Genomic DNA, 16,190 nt, shown 5'->3' on the forward strand with positions numbered 1-16,190 from the left:
GGATCGACCGTTACTCGGACAGGATGTATTTGCATAAAGCAGCGCGTGTCGTCTCGATTAAACCCGATTCGACGGAACATCGATAACGCGTATAATGTATAAGAGGAGAACGGATGAGACTCACCGTTGGACGTCAGCAGGAGCTCAGGTGTCCCCGAATCGGCGTGGATGCACCTGCGCGAAGGGTATCACGGCTCGGTGATCGGCATCTGCAAGCGAACGATATCCGATACGATATTACCTGACTGTAGGCTTGCTCGAATATCGCGATGATAAAAAAGAAGGAGTGTTCGTTGACAAAGTTGATCGTGTTCGAATCGGTTGGATACGAACCCTTTCATCGTTTCTTTTTAACCCTTGAAGAGATCCTGGATCAATCGGGACTTAAACTTACGTTGTATAATTTTTCAGAGTTTCATGGATTAGAAGAAAATTTAGAAAATAATGATAAAGTGAAGGAAAAGATTGAATTAAAATTGGGACTCTCTCCATGGTCCGCCATCCGAATCTCTGTTGATATTTGTGCAAATAGAGGTTAATCATGACCCAAACTTACATTTCATATATTGGGAGAATGATTTTTAAGAGTGCAGTGTTTAGAAATAAAATTGGGGCTCTCTCCTTGGTCCGCCATCCGAGAATCAACTACCTAACATAGAGAATTATCAATATTTGCGCAAATGGAGATCAATATAATTTTTCAAGGTTTCATATATTAAAAATATGATTTTTAAGAGAGCAGTGTAAAATTCTGAACATGATAATAACATGAAATACGAGATTGAATTAAAATCGGGGCTCTCTCCATGGTCCGCCATCGGAGAAACAGCCAGCCGAGATAAAAAACTGTTGATATTCGCGCAAACGGGGGGAAGTTTCGCGGGAATATAGCGAACGATTCGGCTAGCCGTGTACGTAGAAATTCCCATGGGAGGATCGGTCGGATATCGGCGAGAAGAAAAACTCGACGGAGCTTCAAAGTTGCATCCTGTTATCGCTTAGCTAGCTCGCCACCCCTCCCGCGTGCCCCGTCGATCACGAAATCGCCGAAAGCGTTGCAATAAGCCATAAAGATAGCACGTTGGATAGCGAGTCGTGCACGCGAGCCCTTCCTTCCGAAGATATCCTGCATCGAGAATAATTATATGGAGGTGGCCGGTGCACCGTGGCCGTGAACCATCAGATTCCTCTTTCCTTCTCCCTTTTTATTTTTCCTTTTTTTTTTTTTATCCCCCTTTCTCTTGTTCGGATCCCTAACGAAGTCCCGCGGCTGGATCTCGCGAAGGAGCTAAATAATTCGTGGAATCACGAGGGAAGAGGAAGAAACCCGCTACCGGGAGACACACTGGTCGCGTAACCGAGGCGAGTATAATTCGAGGAGGACGGGAAGGGTAACAGATAGAGGAACGGGTTACAGAGGCGCAAACTCGCGGGAGGAAATCAAAGGGTGGCAAAGAGACGACGAGTCGAAGAGAGAAGAGACGGTGGGAAAGGGAGAAAGGAGATTGTTGAATGCTATCTATATTATCCGAGCAAGGGTTTAGCCGGTCGCGGCTGTTTGGCGTAGATCGAGATTATCTACAGCGGTATCTGAGGCCGCAGCCGCCGCCGAAAAGCAAAGGGCGGAGAGGGTTGAAAAGAGGAGAGACACACAGAGGGAGAGATTATCGCGTGATACGTTTGTGAGAGCACGCACGTTTGCTCTCCAAATCTAATGTGACGTCTGCGTCACGTAGCTCTCCTCTTCTCTTCTCTTTCCTTCCGTCCCGGCGACCAACGACCAACCCCTATGCTTCCGCCTCGCGGTAATTGGGCCGGACCGGTTGAATGCCGTTCAAATGCCGCGGAATGAGAGACATTATTATTTCTCAAATTGATTCGCGATCAACAATTTTTGTCGTCATTTTTTCCCTCAAATTCGAAGATGGCGTTTCGCACCCTCCTCTGGGAACTAATCTTCCCATTGTTTTGCAAAGCACGATGATTAGTCCCTTTAATCGCGATCTAATCCCAGACCCTGTTACCTGAAACTAGAGCGGATTTTCCGAGGATCTGAAACCGAACTACAATTTCCTGGAAATCCGGAAAAATCTACCGGCAGGTAGGAGTTTTGAATGAGCAAGAATTTAACTGACCTATTACGAGACCTATGATTTTCTGCTTTCGCCAAGAATTATGGACAGAGTCCTCCGCGTTGTTCCTTGAAAAAACTTTCGATCCTGTTATCGGCTACCCTGGCGATAACTCGAAATTAAAGCGGCCAGTGATAAGGGATTTACGATCGTCCCGTTCGAGGTGTGTCGCTGACTCGGCGCGACTCTCGCTGTATACGAAACGGATCAGCGACGTAGCGAAACACCTTCTTTACTTGTGTATAAACAAGAATTTCGCCGGATCAATCTGCCCCGAAGAAATGAGACGATGTTGTTATTTGAATTTCTAAGCGAGCCTGCCAGCGATACGTTATCACGCGTTGGCTACGTTCTCGAGTGTGGCAGCCCGATGGGAGAATTTCACGGTCCGCGTGTCGCGGTGATAATACGAAGAAGTGAATCGAAAATAGCCGTGAACGAGCAGGATAAATTGCCCGTGGTAAATTTTCTTAAATCGCTCGGAACGTTGGATCTGCCTTAGAAAATCGCGTACAATATTTGTACGATTTATTGGAAAATTCTAACTTGGTTAGATTCGACGAGCTGATAAAACTTATCTACTTTAGATAACGATTGCTGATCGAAAATTCCGAAATACAGAGCAGTGTTTCTTGGAACGTGAAATAAAAAGAAGAAGCTAGAATCTCGATTCTGGTAATTAATTAGACAGGACACTTTGATCGACGTCCTGTCGGTAATTCTTTCCGCCTCGCTCGATGCCAATTGCGCGTTGAAAGAACGCTCCTCTTTATCCCTTTCAGGTTTCTTAGGATCGTCTTGTTATGCACGCCCGGGGAATCAAACTTCCTTTACGCGTGTTCCTGGAAAACGATGCTTTCTTTCCGTTCTCTTTTAAATGAGACGTTTCGTTCTGAGCTCCTGGGTGGCAGGGTTGGCCATAAATTAGCGAATTACGGGTCGATATTTATAGATTTGGAAGATTCTAATTTACCCAAACGGCGGACCATGGAGAGAGACACTGTTTCTTTAAAAATTATTTTTCTAATATATGAAATTCTTTCGTTCAACTTTAGGGTAGATATTCTTAACATTCAGATGGCGGACCATGGAGAGGGACCCAATTTTAATTTATATTGTTCTTTCAAAATAACTTTTCCGGATTCGATTTAGGGTAGGTATTCCTAACATTCAGATGGCGGACCATGGAGAGAGACCCAATTTTAATTTATATTGTTCTTTTAAAATAATTTTTCCGGATTCGATTTAAGGTAGGTATTCCTAACATTCAGATGGCGGACCATGGAGAGAGACCCAATTTTAATTTATATTGTTCTTTTAAAATAACTTTTCCGGATTCGATTTAGGGTAGGTATTCCTAACATTCAGATGGCGGACCATGGAGAGGGACCCAATTTTACTTTATATTGTTCTTTTAAAATAATTTTTCCGGATTCGGGCAGAAATGGGAACGAGTTGACGGGGTGCAAGGAATTCGACGATGAACCACGGATTTCGGCGCCCCGTTGCCCGACGACGGGACAACGAGACGCCCCGAAAGGGATTAAGTTCTCCAACGAGACTTCAGGACGCCGACGCGGTCAATTACATCATTAACGGTAGTCGTCCAAGTTAAACGAGCATTTTGTTGCTCGTAAATCAATTACGCGAAGCGGTCGAATCCTCAGCATCCCCCGCCTCACGGTTATTCGGACATTTCCATGCGGCTTTGAAAAATAAATTCGCCGATCGAACGCGGGCAGAATAGAAATTTCCGAGTAAGTTGGTAGCGGAAGCGCGCGTACACCCAGTCGACTGTAAATCAGATAAATCCGTTTCCGTGTTATCTGGCGGGCTTTTCAAAAATACATTTTTTACACTTCGTATATTTAGAATCACCGGTTGATCTCGAATTAACGCGACCCATAAATCAGTATTAGCCCGAACGATCACAACAACAACAACGATGAAAAAAAAAAAAAAAAAAAAAAAAAAAGTGGAGGGAAACGCTCGGACAGAGGGCGGAAAATAAAAACGTCTGATCGAGATTAATTCCGCGTGGCCGTTCGACGACAGTCGAGTTTTTTCATAAGCCGCTGCATAATGCCGATAACTTATCGGATCGGTATCGCGAAAACGATACCCCCGCCCACGCCCCGCTGTTTCAACGACACCGCGATCCACCGAAAAAATATAGACATATACTATTTTCAATGCCCTGCTCTTTTTTTGTCCCTTTTCAGAACGAACTCGGTGATTTTACTGCCATTTCGAAAAAATAAAAAATGTGGAATATTAAAAAATTGTTAACCGTCTATGTCAGAGATATCTGGAAATCGGATGAAGGAAGAGCAGTTTCAACGAAACCGTCATGGATCCAGGTTTTCCATGATTAATAAGGATGTCAGGACGAAAGGTGGGCGACGCTCGCAATCTCGTCATCTAAATTCGCGTCGAATACCCGCTCGGAAGCTTCTTCTCCCAGCACGTGAATATGGACGCGTGGTTCGCGTACATGGGCGCAAACCGCGTGCTCAAATCGGGCGAGAAAGAGAGGAAGAAAAACGGGAGAAGAGAGCGAGGGATGCAGATGAGATCGTATCGGGTCGCCGTAATCGTCGGATCTCCGGGAGCAGGACAATACCGGGTGTTCTCCACTGTTCGGGAACACTCAAAACATCGCGCGACAATGGCGCAGAATGGGCGACAGCTGCCTGACGCTGCTCCTGATGCCCAGGAACAACGAGACTGCTCTGACAGCCTGGAGAAGCGACCTCGCGAACATTTTGTCCATCTTTGCCGGATTCGTATGTGTCTTCTCGATTCTTAAATGACGGACCATGGAGAGGGTCCAAATTTCAATTAACACTGTTCCTTTAAGAATTATTTTCCTAATATATGAAATTCTTTTATTTAAAAATTAGATGTTTTACTTTAGGGTAGGTTTTCTCCTCCGCCTTAGGATGGCGGACCATGGAGAGGGACCCAATTTTAGTTTACATTGTTCTTTTGAAAAATTATACTTTCAGTCTTGTTTAAAAATTGTAGATTTAACTCTAGGGTAGGTCTTCTACTCGACACTCCGACGGCGGACCATGGAGAGAGACCCAGTTTTAATTTAAGCACCCTATTCCTTTAAAAATGATTCTTCCAATATATGAAACTTTACTCTTTCAAAATTATACATTTAATTTCAGATTAATATTCTTGCAAGTTCGGGTCAATTTGACCCAAGAATTAATTTTCCCACGATTTCCTAATATGAATAACTGTACAAGATATGAAATAGTTGGAAAAGCGAAGTGCTCGGATTTGGCTAAGAAGACATAGTAAAAAGCATAGTGAAAGTTGCACCCCTACCCCCCACGCGTGGACCGTAAAAACCGAAAATCCGCAGATCGGTGATCAGCGATAACCGAAAATACAGCTGCAGTTTGCGGTCACACGATGCCCGTAGATTCCCGATCGCGATTACCGCGGCAGAAACGTAGGGACGAGGAGGTAGGGGACATATTTTGACTAGAACAGCCGTAATTTGCCGAGCATTGTGGAGTGGTATTGTCGGTAGGGAAGGAACGTCGCGACGACGAATGAGCTAACGGCGAAACGGTGTACGTCTTCATGTATAAAAGGATCGACGGGAGGTGTGTGCCTTCTGTTGGATCCTTCGATCTCCGGGTGACACGCGGAGGACCCTCGGCACAATTTGTTTGCGGTTGTTGGTGCTGTCCACTGTCAAAGACTCGGGATCGGTACCATTGTGACGATCGAGTAACACCGATCCCACTTCTTTTTCTTTTTCTGTTGGAAAATCTGTGGATATTCACCTCCCCATGCAATTACTCCACCTTGATTAAATATTTTTTTCACAGAAACGAAGTACGTTATTTTCTATGGTGGGATACGTTTGCATCCTGAGGGACTGGTAGCGCGATCGTTAACTGTAGGAGGTCCTGCCACGTCCTGGGGGTTCCTAGGCCGGGTATCAATCTCCGCACCTGGCCACACTGATTTCCCAACGAACGCAAGTCACTGCCGTAATTTATTTTTCCTTCGCCTACTCCCACGCGCGCTGACAATTCACTCGGGGCCAGTTCATTTTTGACAACGAGCGGCCATCAATGTTGAAATTGATTTCGTGGAAAATGATACGAGACGACGCGTAGCCTTGTTTGAAAATATTTCGAGAAGAAGAGAAATACCTGGAAGAAAAGAAGTAGGGTGTGGCGTGGTGACGCGACGGTAGCGAAGCGTCCGGAGAATCGTGCGATCCGTCGATGGATCCGATGCCGCGTTAAATATGGGTGTTCCCCGGGGGATAACAGGATGTCCTCTGATTGCTCTCTTGTCCAAGCAGGCCTGCCAGCCACGGCAATCTATCGGCGTATTAGCATTTTTAATATCCCAAACGGTAGCCGCGAGACGGATTTAAATACGATCAAGCACTCTACGAACCACCTGGTTCCTTCCCTCTTCGCATTACTCAGTCCTCGAAAGAGGATCAGGCAAACTGATCTGAATAACTGTCTTCGCGACGAAAAGCGAGTATCTCGGTGCTGAATTTCCAACGAAACAAGCGGGTATATTAATTATAATTAATTACAGTTGGCCAAGCGAGGAGACGCAAGAAGGTAGATCCTCGAGGTAAAAGGGAACAGTTTCTCAGACAGGCGGTTAATTAAGAGAGAAAGAGGAGGCGGAGGTTCTTTTCACCTCGCATGTTTGTACGAACGCATCAAAGGTTCTCTGGTTTCTTCGTCGAGCTTTGAGCCTGGTCGCAAAGGCGATTCTAACGAAGAAGAAATAAGTATGAGTCTCGTGGGCTAAACTTTTTATCGAAATAAAGAGATATCGTTATCTACTTGTTTAAAGATAGAAAATGAGGGAACGAGGAGATCCGTTGCCAGGAAGAATTTCGAAAAAAAGATAGATTGTAAAAAGAAGAAAGAAAGATGGCGTTGAACGACGGGTAAGGAAGAGGTTGGATTAAGGTAGAGAGAAAAGCTGGTTTCCTATGACGGGGCATGAGCGCAGCCCGTCGTCCTCGTCCTCGTCGTCTATGCAGATACGCCGTGCTGATACGTTTCAGCTCCCGGTCTAGCCCCCACAGATAGAAGCGATATTATTCAGCTAGCCTCCTCACTAATTCCATTCATTCGCTCGAAATGGAGAGAGGAGAAGGTTCAAGCCGGACCCTCGCAGCTCTTCGTTGCGAGCTACGTGCTTTGGCACCCCTCGAATTTACGTCAACGCACCCCCTATCCTCTTTGTCTCTTTCCCTCTGGCCACCGTTACCACTTCCATCAACCTCTCTCCTTTCTACTCTCCTCTGTATTCCCGCTTTTTATTCCTTTAATTAACCCATTTGCATGAAAATGCCAAGTATCCTATGTGCAAAGCGAAACTGTACTTTCTTAATCTAGGAGGAAATAAAATAATATTGTCAACTGCCTTAGCCATGTCTGCTTTACCGGTACTTGTGAGAGATATAATATAATTAGGGTTAATCAATGTGATAAGAAGTAGGTTAATCTTTATTAGATAGGAAGTGCACTCGACTCAAGGGTGCAAAATTATTGTTTATATATTTTTGTACATCTAAATATTATATAAATGAAAGTTATTGAAATTTTTAAAAAAATTGGGACTCTTGAGATCACCGAGGTTAAGCTAAATTGAGCGCGGATATCTGAAAGATGGGTTACCGTTTTGTGAATACTTTTTTTTTATAGATTAACAATAAGAAAAAGAATAAGGGGGCTCTGATATTCATTAAGGGCCTAAAAGGAGTAAACAAAAAATGAGAAAGTGAAGAAAAAATGATAGATAAGAAAAATAGCCAAAAAAAATGAAAAATGGAAAATAACAATGAAACTAATTTTATCCCTCCAGTGACAATTAAGAGAATTACAAAGAAAAGGCCCATTTTCCAACAACAAACAACCGTATGCTATTTCAGGGAATGCAGGGAGAGATGTCAATTAAAACGCGATGCACTTGGTGCAGCGAACAAGTTGCACTTTCCGATCAGGGTAACGCGACAGCAGATGCGCAACGCGAATTACACGGCCGGTTGTAGCGACAGGATCGCCACGGGGTTTCCGTATTATGCTCCGGCCACGTAACCCTCGTTAAGGGGTTTCTTAATAGGGATCCACCCCCGTACTGCGCGTCGATAGTTTACCGAAGACTATTAAACCGACCACCGACACAACCTGCTACCCACAGCCTAATCCTGCCCGTTTAATCTCGATGCACAAGAGTGTGTCCCATGATTCCTTTCTTCGAATTTATTCTCAACGCTAAAATCCATCGAAAGAAAGTAGCCCACAGGAAACTGGAAAGCGTATGATGTAACTTGGTCGATCGGCGAGTGGAAACAACAGCGGTGCTCTAATAATAGGGGACGATAGGGTGAATGTGCCGCGTCATCATCATTCTCCTGCTCGCAGAGCTGTTCTCGTATTCGAAAGCCAGAGAGCAAGAAGGTCACACGGTGTTAATGTATTCAGATTCCGTGGATGGGCGTTTATCGAATAAAGTGCTGGGCGTCCACTTTTGTCGGCCGTTCGAAATTCCTCCGGCTTACTCAATCGTTCCCTCCCCCGTAGTTGTTCCTTCCTTAAAACTCCTTACCGCCGTTACAGTCGGGAAACGTGGTCCTTTCGCGTGGATATTAACGAGTACGATGTACGGAAAGGGGAAAGGTAATCGAATCGGAGAACCTAATTGGCCGACTTATCGAACAGCAGCGCCTAAGGTCCAACTAAATCTAAAACATATTCGTCGGTTAAACGAAGCGGAAGGTATATGTTTAGTCGATTTACTCTCACCCCGGGGGTTGCGGAGAGCACGCGTGCAACCCCTCGCAGGCCTGTCGTCCCTCCCTCCGTTAGTTCTACGACGATCAACCCCAGTGTTCCCGGTCGAACCAACAGTTATTTATACGTTCAAGCAACGCCTGGTTCGTTGCCGAATTTTCAGAATGCTCGTTCCTCGTTCCGTCCAGTGCCGTATCAACCCTAACGACACAAATTTCTTTCTTTCGTTTCGAAACGAACGATCTTGTCGATCGTCGAATACACCTTATCAGTCGAGTCTAGTTTTGGAAAGATAGATTCGAGAAAGGTGATGGCGTTGTCGAGAGCAAACCTTATCGATTTTCGGTTAGCCACGAGTTTCCCGAAGAAGGAGGTGCTCCCCCGTCGCGTAGATACGAGGCTGAGAGGCCGACATCCCCGCGCACCCGCGCTCCGTAAGAATACTGCTTTCCAGAGATAAGAGTTATCTGTCGGCCTCCGATACGATAGAGCGACCCCCGGGGTGTATTTGGTGGCGCGTGTGCGTGCACACACTCGCGTTACCGGGGCCACTTTTACCCTCCTTTTTCCAGGGACGCGTACGCGGACGGGGTAGCTTCCTCCACGGTGTTATGACCCATTGTTGGCCGTGATGCATCGCCTCGTAAATATTGTATCGAGACAGGAGCTAGCTGGCCGTTTAAACGATAAACCGTACCGCTGCTGTCTGCCGGGAGGACGCATCACCCGCGAATTTCTTCCCTAAATAACCTTTTTGTTTTTCGAAAGAACTTTCTCAAGAGGGAAAGAGAAATTTTTATCGACGCGATTCGACTGCGGTCTAATGCTCGCGGCTCGCTAAGCGTAAAGCTCAGCCACGGCAACGGTTTTGTCCCTCTCGTCGAGTAGCACAGGCGTAATCTTGGCCGATGCTATCTCGCAGCCAGCCACGGACTATAATTATATCGGATCCCGGAGCCACCGCGTATATTATTATTAATATACTTACTCGAACCGTTCGTTCCGCGCACGTATGTGTAACACGTTACAGTACAAGAGACGAGTTACCCCGTTGGCCGCGTATGCGTTTCGCTTTCGTGTGTACGTGCCCGTAGCACAATGGACGCCCGAGGACGGGGGTGGAGCTGGAACGAGCGAAGGGAAAGAGGGGCCTTATTTGCATACGGATCCACCCTGTAGAATGTGGATCGGCCGTTCCCCTCCACTCAACGAACTCGCCTCTTACAACGTGCTTTTCGCTCGCCTCCGCTTCGTCGAGAGCGTTTTTCTTCGACCGTGAACCGTCCGTAATTCGTAACTACCCTACGAGGACTAAGAGAATCGCGATGGAAATATGCCTCGCGAAAGGACTGACAGATTCATTTTCAGCACGATCGACGGTTAGATCGGCTTGAAAAGACGTCCCGACGATCACTTCGGATGGAATTCTGTCGTCTTTGAAAATCCGCTTGGATTCGTTTAATAACAAGGTAAAAAGTTCGACCGATTCTTCCGAGTTTCCCGTGTTTGTTAGAAAGAGGGAAGGATCAAAAGAGGTTTTTCGAGAATTCCGAGAAAATTCCAGGCTGAGGCAGCTCTACCCGTATCCGAACACTCTTTCCAGCAACGTTTTGACGTTTTTTCCATGTATTTTGACGCATCATTCTTCCCAGAGGATTTCTACGATTCGACAGGTTCGCCACGGACCTGTTCTCCCTTTTCAACCCTCTTTAGCCGCGGTTAATCCTCCGAGTCTCATTAGACTCGTAATATTTCCATTTGCGTCGGAGGGGGTGCGCGAGTGCAGATCGGAGAAGGTAGATGTATCGATTTTGTATCGAGTGAAACTCGAGGCAGCCACTTAGTCACGAGATTAACCGATCCCGAAATTCCACGTGTCACCGTCGCCCCCCTCTGCTCCCACCTTTTCTCCCTCGGAGCAGAAAGACGTATCATCGAGAGACGTTCGAATGGGAAGAATGACAGAAACACAGAGGGATGGACGGAGAAAAGGGAAACGGGCATCGAGCAGGACGGTGGAGGTATAGAAAAGAGAGAAAACCGAGGTCCCGGATCGGAGAGGGATCGCAGGAGCACAATGTTCGTCAGCCAGACAATGAAGTCAGTCTCTCGGACGATGGACCGAGGACTTCGAATATCGATACTAATCGATGTATCGCGCACACTCACCCGTACACGAGCATACGTTACGCATACAGTGTTGGCTAAAAGTTTACGACCCTTCAAAATCCATCGACTTCCAATTAACCCTCAAACAACGAAGCCTGGGTCATTTATGACCCAAATTTGAAAAAAAAAATGTAGAAGAATATTAACTTAAAGTTAGATGTATGATTTTTGAACGAAAGAGTTTCATTTGTTAAAATAATAACTTTTAAGAGAACAGTGCAGAATTTAGAATTGGGGCACTCTCCATGGTCCGCCATCCGAAAAATTAAATCAACTAGTTAAATGTATAATTTTCAAACGCAAAAGTTCATATATTAAAATAATAATTCTTAAGGGAACAATGTATAATTTAGAATTGGGGCTCTCTCCGTGGTCCGCCATCCGAAAAATTAAATCAACCAAAAAGAATCAGTTTTAAAGGTTCATAATTCTAATAAAATCAATCCAAAAGTTAGAATTAAATTTCCCAGACACCCTGGGTATCTTTCCAACCGAAAATCGAAGAACGTGTCGCACACGATTGAAAGTGATTGGCAACTTTTACCAGACACTGTACGTGAATGCGGACTCGCAGAGGAGCCGAGATTCGATTAGTCTCCGCATTGTGAAGGTATACGACTATGGAAGAGGCTCGTATCCACGTACACCTCCGTAGCAGGTGCTTCGGGTATCACTCACACGAGGAACGAAGAAGCTAGTAGTGGGAATAAAGACGAGTGTGTCATTGTTGGCCAGCCGAGTGGGCCTAAGTGATTCCTGACACGTTGTCCGTGAAAATGCTTCCTGAGCAGAACGAGAGTGGCCGTGCGTCGGAATGGCAGCTTCTCGCTGGAACCGATCGATCGCCATTACCGGTCAGGCTTTTTGTTTTCGAGTACGAGAGGTATCCCTGCAGCAACCCCGATAAAACCGCGTCTGGACTTTTCATACCGATCGGTTGGCTAAGCTGGGAAGCAAAATAAAGGCGGGCACAGAAGGTCGCACGATGATCCATGCGGCGAGAAGTCAATAAATTTCCCCGACAAAGACGCATTAAGAGGGCCATTCTTCTCGGCTCGGTTTGACCGGAAAGCTGGAAGACAATTTCACGGCCCGTTCAACGGACGGACGTCTTTAATTTTTCATCTCCCCCAGGTTGGAAGCCGGACGATCGGGTGCACGATCCTCCGGATTCCACGCTCGTCCTAGGTATAGTCAAAACAGCCCCACCCTCTCCTGGTCACGCGTACCTACAACCTACCCCTGTTGGACCAGTTCCTTCCTTCGGAGGCCCTTCGGAGCGCGTGTCGCCGAGGGTGCCTCGAAACCGTGACACCATCGGGTTACGCCTGTTTTGTACACAGATTCGGCACGGCCAATATAACGGCTGTTTACCAGCCATCCAGCGTCTCCTCTTCTCCTGGTTGCTCGCCGATAAAATTATCCAAGGTACGACATTATGATACACTCGCCGTCTATACCGGGCATTGTTCGGGCGATTTCAATTATCGGAAGACGATCGTCGATGATAGATAGAGGAGGGTGGCGAACGGGAATCGAGGAGGCGTGCGAACTACCGTCGTTTGTATTTATATTAGTTCGAACGGTCCATAAAAACGTGACTCATTTGAATTCGAATTTGAATTCGACCGGCGGGAAAAGCAGGCTTCGAGATTTCGGCGCGCATCGATCAGCCGCTGATTGCAAGGCGTCGCAAGTGTATTAGGTAAATTACACGTTGCGCCGATCGGCCGACTCATTATCGTTCGGTAATGATTCAACGACGTGTTATATAATTTATGAACCACGCGATGCCAATTACCATCGCGCACAATGCTGATTTGCATACGAAACCGGCGGATCGAAGCGGCGCCGTTTGATTCGCCGATTCTCCTCGCCGCGAAGATAAAAGTGTTAAACGATAAACACGCGTGGTGAATGATGGTTGGTTGCACGGAACCGTCGTATTTCTTAAACATTTCCAATTCAAACTTTCCGGGAGGCGGTCGCGTGTCGGGAACCTCTTCCCGGTCCGCGCGTCTTCGCAATGAATTTGCGCTTTCCGCGAATCGTTCAATCTCCTGAATTTATTGAATTTCTTTTGATTTTTATTTTTCTTTTCGAAAATTCGAAGGAGGAAGATTCGTAAGGTGCGCAGAGCCACGGGGGCGTCGGTCGTCCACGGCCCACGCGGCGGGTTCCCATGGGCAGGTTGGCCCACCCATGGGTTCCCGAGGACGCGGTCCGTGGCATTCAGAAGGGACAGACCGAGGGAAGAAACGGATAGAGTCCTTCGTTCCTCTGACAGCGGGGAGCTCGACGACCTGGCAGATATAAAACGTGTAATTCTCTCGCGTTTCGCACTCATTGTTCCCCTAAACTATGGATTGCGCCATTGTCGCGAGGAACGCACCTCTCCCCGGGGGTGGACACTACCATTATTTCCATCGTCTGAACGCGCAAACTCACGCGGTCTTCGCTCGTTACCTCGTGAAAAAGATGCACTTGACTCTCGAGGGAGAAAACAGAGAAACTCGATCGCCGTTGATCCAATAAGAGTTTCACACGATGGGACAAGGGTTCGCGAGAGTCAAAGCTGACCAATTAATGACCCGAGCTCGCTTAATCCAGCCATTTGGTTCTAGAACGACTTCTCATCCCCGGCATAATTCGCCATCCCCTAGGTTCAAACCGAAGGGTGTTACGATCCCCTCGAGAAAGAAAGAGAACGCTCTAACCCATAGACGAGACATCCTCGTTGCCCGTACTAAAGGCATCAGCCACTTATCTGGCACGCGCATCGGATTGCGTTCCTTATCGCGACGGTGCACTACTTTCACCCTCCTCTAGGACGACGTTAAGTAAACGGGACAAGAAACGACGTATTCGTGGATCGTTTAGGCCCGCGAATATGATTTCGACGGGCTGCGTCTCGTTTCTTTTTCTCTCTCCCTTTCTGTTTCACCTGAAAACGATATTTCATTCCCCTACGACCGAGTCACGCTTCCCTCGGGATGATATATGAACAGTCATAGGTAGTCGAAGAATCACGTGACGCCTCGATAGAAACACGAACGATCTTAAAATGAAGTGGAAAGCACGACGCGGCGCCGTAATCCGTAACAGATCTTTTATGAAGGGATAGTTACACCCGTCGTACATTATATCACGGACATTGTGTTTGTACGGGCCCCGCCATGTGTCAACGTCTTATTCTTATTCTTAAGGGGGGTCTATAGAGCAGCCTGGGAAAAAAAGGTTTGACTCGATGCATTATACTCCCCGGTCCATTATGCGCGGTCCGGAGTACATTAAAATGTTTTTGATAAATCGTGTCTGAGTTTCTTCTTTTTTCCAGAAAAATAATTTCCTCTTTCTCGGTCGAACTATTAAAACAATGTTCGACGTTGGCGGAAAATATATCTACGAGCACCTTCGGTCGGGCAGGTACGGTTTTCCGAACAAAAGAAACACGCAGGCTCAGGTGTAGCCCGGGAAAACGTTGGTAAACTGAGCCGTGTGTCAACGGAACGGTCGTAAGTCAGCCTCTTTATGGTGGGTTTGTTTGGAACGAGGGAGAAAATTATGCAGAATCTCGAGAAAGGAATCCCATCGACCTGGCTACGGGAATTTTCGATTATAATCAGCGTCGCTAAAGCGTTAATCATGCGTTCGCTAATAGAAGAGCCGTGAACGTTGAAGAGGTAAGGGAAGGATAAAAAGCAGAACAGGAAGAGACTTAGGTCATGTAATACCTGGAAGCATCCGAGGATGATCAATGAAATAGGCCGTAGGCGTGCAGCGCTATCCTCGAGGAGAAGCGTATGCGTGGCCGATGTGTACACGAAAAACGGTAGGCAGCATCGGATAATTGATAGACTGAGACGTTCGTATAATGCCGGACGATTTGTCCGGCTACCCGAACACAATCAGACTTATTGCCGGCGAACGGATGCATCGCATTCGTAATCTTTTATGTCTCGCGTGACGGCCGAGAGCGTATTCAGCGCGAACGCTCGCGAGCACCACCCTGTTAACGGACACACGGCGACCAGTTCTCGTACACCCACACGGGGCCCTTTGGAAAAGTGTCTTGTTACCCGGCGATATTAATCCCGGCCATTAAAAACTGGACGAGTGAAAAATAGTCGCGCAAAAGGAGCATCGAGCGCGAGCCGGCTACCTGTGTTCGGGGCACGGATGGATAACCAGGATACAGGCGAAAGATTCTCGGAGAAAGGAGGGAAAAGTGGGAGAAGACTGAATGGCCGATCGACTTTCGTGCTATTTCATTCTCGGCACCGTGACCGCAAGATCGTTAATCAGTTTTTATATCCTAATGCAAATTAATTCCGATCGTTAAAATACAAGATTGCTTTCTTTTTGGAAGGAATCGATGTTTGATTCTTCGATTCAAGTGTTTCACGAAGAAGATTTTCTTAAAAAACTAAAAAATATAACGCATTTCTTAATTTTCGGACGGCGGACCAGGGAGAGACTCCCGAGACGCCGCAACGGACCATGGAGAGAGCCTCAATTTTAATTTAATTCAATACTTTATATTATTTTTATTTTCTAAACCTTCTAAATAATTTATTAAGAAATAAATCAAAGAATATAACGAATTTTGTAATTTTCAGACGGCGGACCAGGGAGAGACTCCCGAAACGGCGCGACGGACCATGGAGAAAGCCCCAATTTTAATTTAATTCAATACTTTATATTATTTTTATTTTCTAAACCTTCTAAATAATTTATTAAGAAATAATTGTCTACTCTTTTTTCAGAATAAAGATCGATTAAGAGCAACTTTCTGAATGACTTAACTTCCAGTAAAGTTTTCTGTTTCACTTGAACGAAATCCCAGGAAGCAAGACTGAATGAGCGGCGGGGGTCTAAGTTTCTTCTAACTAGGAGCAGACACCTAACGCTGGCCACGCATAATGTCCCCATTCGTCATGAGAGCGCCTCTTTCTTCCCTGCTGTATAATATACAGTCCAGCGGGCCCACCGATCGTCCAATGCCTCTGTCCGGCTTCTCAAGCTACATTGGGGGTGGTCCTTGCTTCGTAAAGGACGCCACGCTGAGAGAGACGAGAACTACCTAATT

The 16,190-nt window shown here is 46.3% G+C and overlaps 1 protein-coding gene and 2 long non-coding RNA genes across 3 annotated transcripts in view; 1 reads left to right on the top strand and 2 right to left on the bottom strand.

The window, feature by feature from the left end:
- LOC117606403 (uncharacterized) overlaps positions 1–185 on the bottom strand; it is a 63,374-nt gene extending 63,189 nt beyond the window's left edge. The window contains exon 1 of the mRNA XM_076689779.1: positions 125–185. The gene's annotated coding sequence lies outside the window, so the exon portion shown is untranslated. The remainder of the gene's footprint in view (positions 1–124) is intronic.
- The window catches only part of LOC143305593 (uncharacterized), a 185,156-nt gene extending 169,305 nt beyond the window's left edge, over positions 1–15,851 (top strand). Inside the window, exon 3 of the long non-coding RNA XR_013062636.1 lies at positions 15,721–15,851. This is a non-coding gene — a long non-coding RNA (uncharacterized LOC143305593). The remainder of the gene's footprint in view (positions 1–15,720) is intronic.
- LOC143305592 (uncharacterized) overlaps positions 122–16,190 on the bottom strand; it is a 41,116-nt gene continuing 25,047 nt past the window's right edge. Inside the window, exon 3 of the long non-coding RNA XR_013062635.1 lies at positions 122–209. This is a non-coding gene — a long non-coding RNA (uncharacterized LOC143305592). The remainder of the gene's footprint in view (positions 210–16,190) is intronic.

The sequence above is a fragment of the Osmia lignaria genome, chromosome 8 (genome assembly GCF_051020975.1).
Source record: "Osmia lignaria lignaria isolate PbOS001 chromosome 8, iyOsmLign1, whole genome shotgun sequence".
NCBI lineage: Eukaryota > Metazoa > Arthropoda > Insecta > Hymenoptera > Megachilidae > Osmia > Osmia lignaria.